This window comes from Physeter macrocephalus, chromosome 16 (assembly GCF_002837175.3).
Source record: "Physeter macrocephalus isolate SW-GA chromosome 16, ASM283717v5, whole genome shotgun sequence".
NCBI classification, from domain to species: domain Eukaryota; kingdom Metazoa; phylum Chordata; class Mammalia; order Artiodactyla; family Physeteridae; genus Physeter; species Physeter macrocephalus.
In genome coordinates this window covers 24,134,569-24,142,782 of record NC_041229.1, presented here as the reverse complement: position 1 = coordinate 24,142,782, position 8,214 = coordinate 24,134,569, and positions in this window count along the sequence as shown.

Genomic DNA, 8,214 nt, shown 5'->3' with positions numbered 1-8,214 from the left:
AATTAAAATTTTTGTAATAGGTATATTTATATATTTAATTGTGAAATAGTAAATCTTAGCCGGCCTTAGGAATCAGAAATATGAAAAGTAACCCACTTATTTCTTTTAAATTTCAAAATCTAGTTCAAAATGAAAGCTAACAGGAATGTAGCTTTTCCATTGATGATGGCATAGGGCTGTCATGCCTGGAAGAGGTCGAAATTTTCAAACCTGAAAGTGATTAATGCATTCATTCATCCGTTTAGATAGGTCATGTCATAACCAAAATTTAAATTTTATATCAGACAAAAGTAAAAAATATAAAACAAATTATTTCATGTTTTGTATATTTTTGGAAGTTTGTGAATATTTAAATTTCAAAGCTAGAGATAGTTGTAATAAGGTTACAAAGATGGACTGTGTCTTAGTCTTGGTGGTTGTAACAAAGTACCATAGACTGCATGACTTATAAACCAACAGAAATTTATTTCTCATAGTTCTGCAGGTCAGAGTGCCAGCATGGTTCGTTCTGGTGAGGAACCTCTTTCAGGTTGCAGACTGCTGACTTCTCACTGTGTCCTCACATGGCTGAAAGAGGGTTTAGAGAGCTCTGGGTCTCCTTTATAAAGGCACTAATCCCATTCACAAGGGCTCCACTCTTATGACCTAATTACCTCCCAGAGTAAAGGCCCCACCTCCCAATAACATCACATTGGGGATTAGGTTTCAACATATGATTTTTGGAGAGAGACAGACATTCAGTCTTTAGCACTTCATAATGACCCTAAAATCAACCTTGGACTTTCTGGGATTTGGGGGTGGAGGGAAATTGACTTGGAAATGAAGGCAGAGAAAAGTGTGGCCTCAGTTTAAGATTCCCCAGAACCTAGAAACAGGTTAGGCATAGAAACAGGCAGAAGCTTCTGGGCCCCTTACTTGCACATGTCTCCCAAGGCACTGGGAGGGGCCCTAAGAGTTTTGTATTTGTGATTTATATTATTTTTCTCAAAGAGAATCCCCTAAATATCTAAGGTTGAATCCAGTCCTGCTAAAAATGCAAAGAGAAATGTGTCTGGCACACAGAAGGCATTCAAGTGTGGATTGAATGAATGAGGCGTGTGTGCCTGAGAACAGAGTAGAGTTTAATACGTTGTTTTAAATGGGAAGAGTTTATTTTCTAATTGCCTATTCTAGACTGTAAAATCAAATACGGACTTTGCATGTCACTAAACTTCTATTTTAACCAATGGACAGTCTGGAACAGGGGTCTTAGACTGTTGAGGAGTTACAGACTTCTATGAGCATCTGATTAAAGAAAAATACATGCATATAAAGATATGAACAATTCTGTGTATAAATTTTAAGTATTCCAACACTCAAGATTAAAAATCTTTGATAGTGAGATCCCACAGTGGGTAAAGAGAGTAAGTAGCAGCCTGCTCTGAATTGGTAACAGCCTAATGTCACAAGTGCTGATTCAAACTTAGATCTATACTAGTTTTTGGCTGTTTTTATCTGAAGAATGACAGGAGACTTACCTGGGTGTTATTGGGGTTTGCTATTTTCATTAATGATAAATGCAGTATTTTATTATTATTGTGGTTGCTGAAGCAGACTGATACTACTTAGATGTTTCTTTGACGGTGGTTGATGGTTGCAGGGTAGCAGTGGGAACCAGGAAGGCAGAGAGGAAAGAGCCAACTTTGCAACAAGCCAGGTTTGAAAATTAACACTCCTGTTAAGAGACCACAATTATCATACCTCTAAGAAAGGGTGGGGCTTTGGGACTACCTTTACAAGGCCCTTTTCCTATGGCTGCTAAGTGTGTAATTTTCTTTCCCCCTACTCTACCTTACCTCCTCCATTCTCAGCAGATGACCTTACTTTGGGAATATAAGCAGAGAAAATAAAATAAGGCTTTCAGGCATGCACTTTCATAACTTGCTTTCTCTACCTCTAAACTTTACCTCTAACAGTGCCCATTTTCATCTGTCTACCTATCTCAGAGGAAGAAGGGCTGCCTCACTTCTTACTTGAGGCCACCTGTTTTTTTTATCTTTTCATTGAATTCCTTCTGCTTCTGTGTTTTGCTCCAGAATACCTACATTTCCTATATCTTCCAAACATCCTTTTATTAGTTATTTCCTCCTTAGCCTCCAACAGGGGTTCTCGAAGTTTTGGTCCACAGACCAGCAGCATTATCATCACTTGAGAACTTGTTGGAAATGCAAGTTTTTGAGCTCCACCCCAGACCTACTGATTCAGAAAGTCTTCGGCGGGTGGGGGGGCTCAGCGATCTGAATTTTAATAAGCCTTCCAGGTGATGCTGATGTACTACAGTTTGAGAACCACGGGCTTACAAACATATTCAAGTATCCGCCATCCTTAAAAAAATGCCTTCCCCTACCTTGGTCTAGTTATGACCTTGTTTTCCTCCTTCCTCCATTTTCTGCTAAACATCTTGAAAGAATAGTCCACAATCTGTCTCTGTTCCTTCTACTTAGTACTCATTGGCTTTTATGTCCCCACTGGTCCTCCTGCCAAGGTCATCAGTGACCTCGTATTGCTTAATCAGAAACATTTTCAATCTTCCTCTTAATTGAGCTCCTTACAGCATTTGCACCTTGAACACTCCTGGTTATTGAATTTGGTTCCTCTCTTGGCTTCAAAGATACCATTCTTTCCTGGTCCCACACTTAGCTCTCTTAGTTTTCTCAGTCTCATTCTCTGGCTCTTCCTCTGCCTGCACATCCCAGAATTTCATCTCCATTTCTACTCTTGCTGAGCTACATACTCTTCCTGGGTAATTTTATCTACTTCTGTGGCTTCAACCACCATCTTCATGTTGATGCTCCAGACTGTCTGCAACTGCTCGCACATCTCATCATCCATCACAGACTTGCTCCACAATAAGTATCTCCATCTTCCAGGTTAGCAACCTTCATCTGACTGTCTATTGACCCCCTCCCCGCACCATATTAATGATTCTAGTTATGTATTATCTCTAGAATCTGACCTTTGTTCGCCTTTACTTCTGTGTTCACTGAATGAATAAGAACATTTCATAGTATGCTTATACCAGGTGAAGTAGGTAGGGACTAGCTGTTGGGTTGCTTCTTAGCCTACGTTTGGAAGTAGACTAAATGTACTGAGTGATAAGTAGTGGTCAGTAAGATTATGTTTGCTTTAAATCTGTAGCATTTCTGGACCACTGGCCTAGTTCTAATTTTTCTCTTAATTGAGCTCATACCTCAATGTCTGAGGCCTAAGACAGCAGCAGATGTGAATTGGGTCATTCCTTTTAGCCTGTGGCTGAGGAGCCACTCCAAATCTAAAACATAAAAGCAGGAAAAGGACTTTCATCATTTAAAAAATTTCCCACATTTTTTAGTGCAGTTCCTTGCTCAGTTAGGGGCCCACTACTTGTAAAATTGAATTGAAAGGCTTGGGAGCCACTGTTGAGCAGACCTCTTAAAGGTGGAGGAACATGTAACAAGCCCAAAAGTCATTCTTGGGACAAGTAGGACTTCTTACACTTACTAAGAACTTCCTAAAATATCTTCTTTTGTATCTTTTTGTTCTAAACCCCAAGATAAATCATATGAAAGTTATTTTTAGGAACTCTCTTCTGTTGTGCCATCTTCCTATTGTAATCATTTTCTTGTTGAATACCTGTTGTCAAATGACAAAAATAGGACAATTTAATAACGAGTTTGATATCCTTTATTCAAGGGAAAACTTGTACTCCCCATGGATTGGGGGGAGTACAGTGCCTCACAAGCAGCCGAGCACTTGCTGAGGGATTTGGGGCAAGAGCGAGTTTTATAGAGCTTTAGAAGTGGCAAAGTGGAAACAGCATGATTGGCTTGGAGGTCAGGGATTTCCTTATAAGGCTAGCAGGTCAACCAGGGGATAAGGAAAGAGTATTTGGCTTAATTGTCTGAGGTTGCATATCTGACCTTACTTAGAACAAAGAAGTTATTAAAAATTTTTGTCAGTTGGGGATTGACTGGTTTGATACACTTCTGGTCAAGTGAAGCATTTACAGGGACATGAAAATTATCTTAAGTTTCAGTTTGCTGACATGGCACCCTAGGCAGGAGGAGCTTCACCCTGGGCTTGGAAAATTATTTCAACAATGGGGTACAAACATTTCTAAATGTCTGCTAAAGAAGCTCTTGACACTGTCCTTCCCAGGATTTCAAGAAAGGAGATGTTTTGCGGGGTATATAATTAGAAAACAAGGAAATGACATAATGTAATTTGACTCAGGATGAGTATATTAGTTTCCTATGGCTGCCATAACAAAGTACCACAAACAAATTTATTCTCTCACAGTTTTGGAGGCTAGAAGTCTGAAATCCAGGTGTTGGTAGGTTTGGTACCTTCTGTAGGGTCTAAGGGAGAATCTATTCCATGCTTCTCTCCTAGCTTCTGGTGGTTGTTGGAATTCCTTGGTGGTTCAGTTTTTGTAGGTGCATCACTCCAGTCTCTGCCTCCTCCACATGGCCCTCTCACTGTGTGTCCTTTCTTGTTATAAGGACACCAGTCATTGTATTTAGTTTAGGGCCCACCCTAATTCAGTATGACCTCATCTTAACTTGATTACATCTGCAAAAACCCTATTTCCAAATAAAGTCATTCACAGACAGGATTTGTGGGGGACACTAGTCAACCTAGTACAACGAGTTATTCCAACAGACTAACTATGATAGAAGTTACTTGTTATAGAAGAATTTAATTAGAAGTGAATAACAAATATCCTTGTATTGTGAATCTAATACATGCATTTTTTCTAAACTCTTAAGAAAATTGTTTATTTTCCACTTTGTTCTCTGCTATGAAAATATTATTCTAATGTTCCTAAAACTAACTTATACTTTTAGAAAAGCACTCTGGGGCTTATGACTATAGTTATGGACATTTATAAAGAGGAAGAGGCCAAAAAGTTTATTTTATCAATACTGATAGTATACTTTCCAAGAAATAAGACTCCACTTTCACTTATTGGCTAGGTCTCTAACAAATGTAGTTAACTTAGAATCTAAGATGAGGTACATTTTGAAAGATGTAGTCTTTATTAATGACTCTATGTCCAGACACTATGTTATCTAATGTGATAGGAATGATAACTTGAAGCTACAAATTCAGATACGCAAAAAAAAAAAAAGCTTTAAATTCTCTCTAAACTGGTCTTAATTTTTTTTTTATTCAAACACTTCATTTCTATCTCATGGAAGAAATTTTAATCTAGTCATTTTCATCTAAACTCAGTCAAATTCAGTTATCTTTTCATAAATTTTAAGTTAAAGTTTGTCACTTTCAGGATTGTTCCCTTCACCCGTTCTATCCTGGGTATCATATCGTCCTGGTCTGCCTCATATCCAGCGTGGTAACGCCTGTATGACTTGTATTGTGAGGCCCAGTTTCCCAACAGTGGAGCCTCTTGAGGATCACCAGCTCCAGTTCAGCTAACTTCTGTACTCTTCACAGCTATAACAGGAAAATCACCCATTTAGCTGTATGGGGGGCTCTTTGGGTCATGGGGACTTTCTGTGAGGCTACCTTAGGCTCCATATCCAAGCACCCTAAGCAATCTTCCATTTAACCTCAAGTGCTCATGTGGGCTACCTTTTCAGACAAGCTGGTTTGAATCAGGGAACTGAGATCTATTCTCCCTCATACCACTGAATTTATCGTGTGTGTGTGTGTGTGTGTGTGTGTGTGTGTGTGTGTGTGTGTGTGTGTGTGTGTAGAGGGGATGATTCTAATGTCATTCCCCTGTGGCTGGGCTGCAGGAGGAGACAGAGATCAGGAACACTCCTCAGAGGCTGATCCTCTGGCTTCCTCTCCAGCTCTAGCCTTTCTCCTCTGAGTTCTACTTAACTAGTATTGGGTAAGGGTAGGAAAAATGGATTTCAAATATATGTTGTCTTCTACCTGAACTGTGACTTTAGAATTCTGGAATAAAAAGTTTAGTGTCCTGTTGTCTGTTTGCTTTGGTTCTGCTTCCCCTCAGGGTGGTTATGGCTTCACATCCAGGGTGTGAATGGGGATTATCACAGATGTATAAAGAAGTGGAGGTGGAGGGTGCAACATGACACAGCTCACAGCATAATCTGATTCTCTGCTACCTTTCTTTTTATAATTCTTGCTCCATCTACTTTGGTGAGTCCCCTTCCTCCACCTAAATGCAGGTGTTCCCCAAGTTTCTTTCTCTGTAGATTCTTTGGGTAATTTCATCTATTTAATACCGTCAACAATTACCTCTTTGCCCTAACTCCCAATTCTATGCTTTAATCCTGAATGGGTTCCTAATTAAATTTTTTGGATAAATATAAATAATGATCAGAATTAGATTTTGTTTATTTAGGAGTCTAAGTGTAAGCCACTCAAGTGCTACAATTATTCTTGTTGCAGTGAATTTCCCTATTGTCTTAAAAGATACCTTGACTTTTCAAATTCATAGATTCTTAAATGAAATTATTAACTACATTTTGGCCTTCTTATTTTTCTGAATTTTAGTTTGAAGGGGAGCTATCTGCTGTAGCTCAGGAGTAAATTTGCTCTCCTTCTCTCCCAACTGCCCCTAAGTCTCTTTGAACTTCTCTAGAAGTCATCCTGTCCAACATGGTGGCAATATTTCCTGATAGTGCTTTTGACAGCAGAATTGTCCAAAGCTGACCCCTGTGCTTCTAAGGCAAGTCTCTCCTAAGGCAAAACTATTGTAGAGGTTAAGAGCCTAGTTCTGGCAACCAGACAGCCTGGGTTCAAATTGTAGCTCTGTCACTAATTACTTGCTCTGTGACCTTGGACAATTTATGGAATCTAAGTTTCCTCATCTATAAAATATGAGTAACAAAGCTCCCTAATTCATTGGGTTTTTGTGAGGATTAAAAGAATTAAACAGTGAAAGAAATGCCCCATACTAAGAACTATGTAAGGAGCTAGTACTGTAACCAGTCATCTTTTGCTGTTTGTTCACCTAGTGTAGTTATTAGCCTCGGCCTCTGTTTATTAGGCCAGACTAGCTGTTTAATTTTCTCAGTTATTTCTTTAAAATTCAACTTTTTCAGATAAAGATCTGATATATCTTGTACATTTCGCACACATGCACAAACACACAAACACAATTTCAGCACTGGTACACATTGTAATGATTTCCTTTCACAGCCATTAAAGCAGTAGGTACGAAAAGGTTTGTGCTTGGCCTACAGTAGGGTCAGCAAAAGAGAAGGCTTGAGTGTGACGTTCAAAGGAAGGAGGCAGGACTTGGTGACCTATTGATTATAGAAGATCTGGTAGATGAAGGTATTACAACACTCTAAGGGACCAACCTAGGGTGATTGGGAAAGTAAAGATAGGGGTGCTGTATTTATCTATTGCTATGTAAAAATGACCCCAAAACATAGTGGCTTAAAACAACAATAGCCATTTAGTTTCTCCCGTTTCTGTGGATCATGAATTCAGACAGGGCACAGGAAGGGATGGCTGGTCTCTGCTCCATGATGTCTGGGGTCTCATCAGCTGGAAGGTTGAAGGCTGGGACTGGAAATCATCCGAGAGGTTTTTTTTTTTTTTTGCGGTACACGGGCCTCTCACTGCTGTGGCCTCTCCCGTTGCGGAGCACAGGCTCCGGACGTGCAGGCTCAGCGGCCATGGCCCACGGGCCCAGCTGCTCCGCGGCATGTGGGATCTTCCCGGACCGGGGCACGAACCCGTGTCCCCTGCATCGGCAGGCGGACCCTCAACCACTGTGCCACCAGGGAAGCCCCAGAGAGCTTTTTTTAATCCATATTTCTGGCTAGACCTAGCCTGGGAGGTCACATACCTCACTTCTGTGATACTCCATGGTCAGGGCAGTCAGTATTCCCTCCCCAGATTCAAGGGGAGGGAACACTGACCCCACCTCTGGTTGGAGGACTGAGCATGAGTCATATTGAAAGAAGAGCTTGTAGGGTAGGCTAATTGTATGATTAGGCCACCCAAGATGGCTATTCTCTTGCTCTCTGTACATCCCTCAACCAGACCCTGCTTCACCTATACCCTACTCACCTGACTGACCTTCCCTCTTAATCATAGACCCTGATCAGTAAATGCCTACATACTTGCCCTGGCCCCAGCTAGTGATTGTTGTAATCTTTAAATCAGAACAGCTCCACAAAGATGGTTTATCAAAGGGGCAGTGAGGGTTGTGCTCCTCTGCTGGTTTCCCTGGTAACTGATGAGGCAACC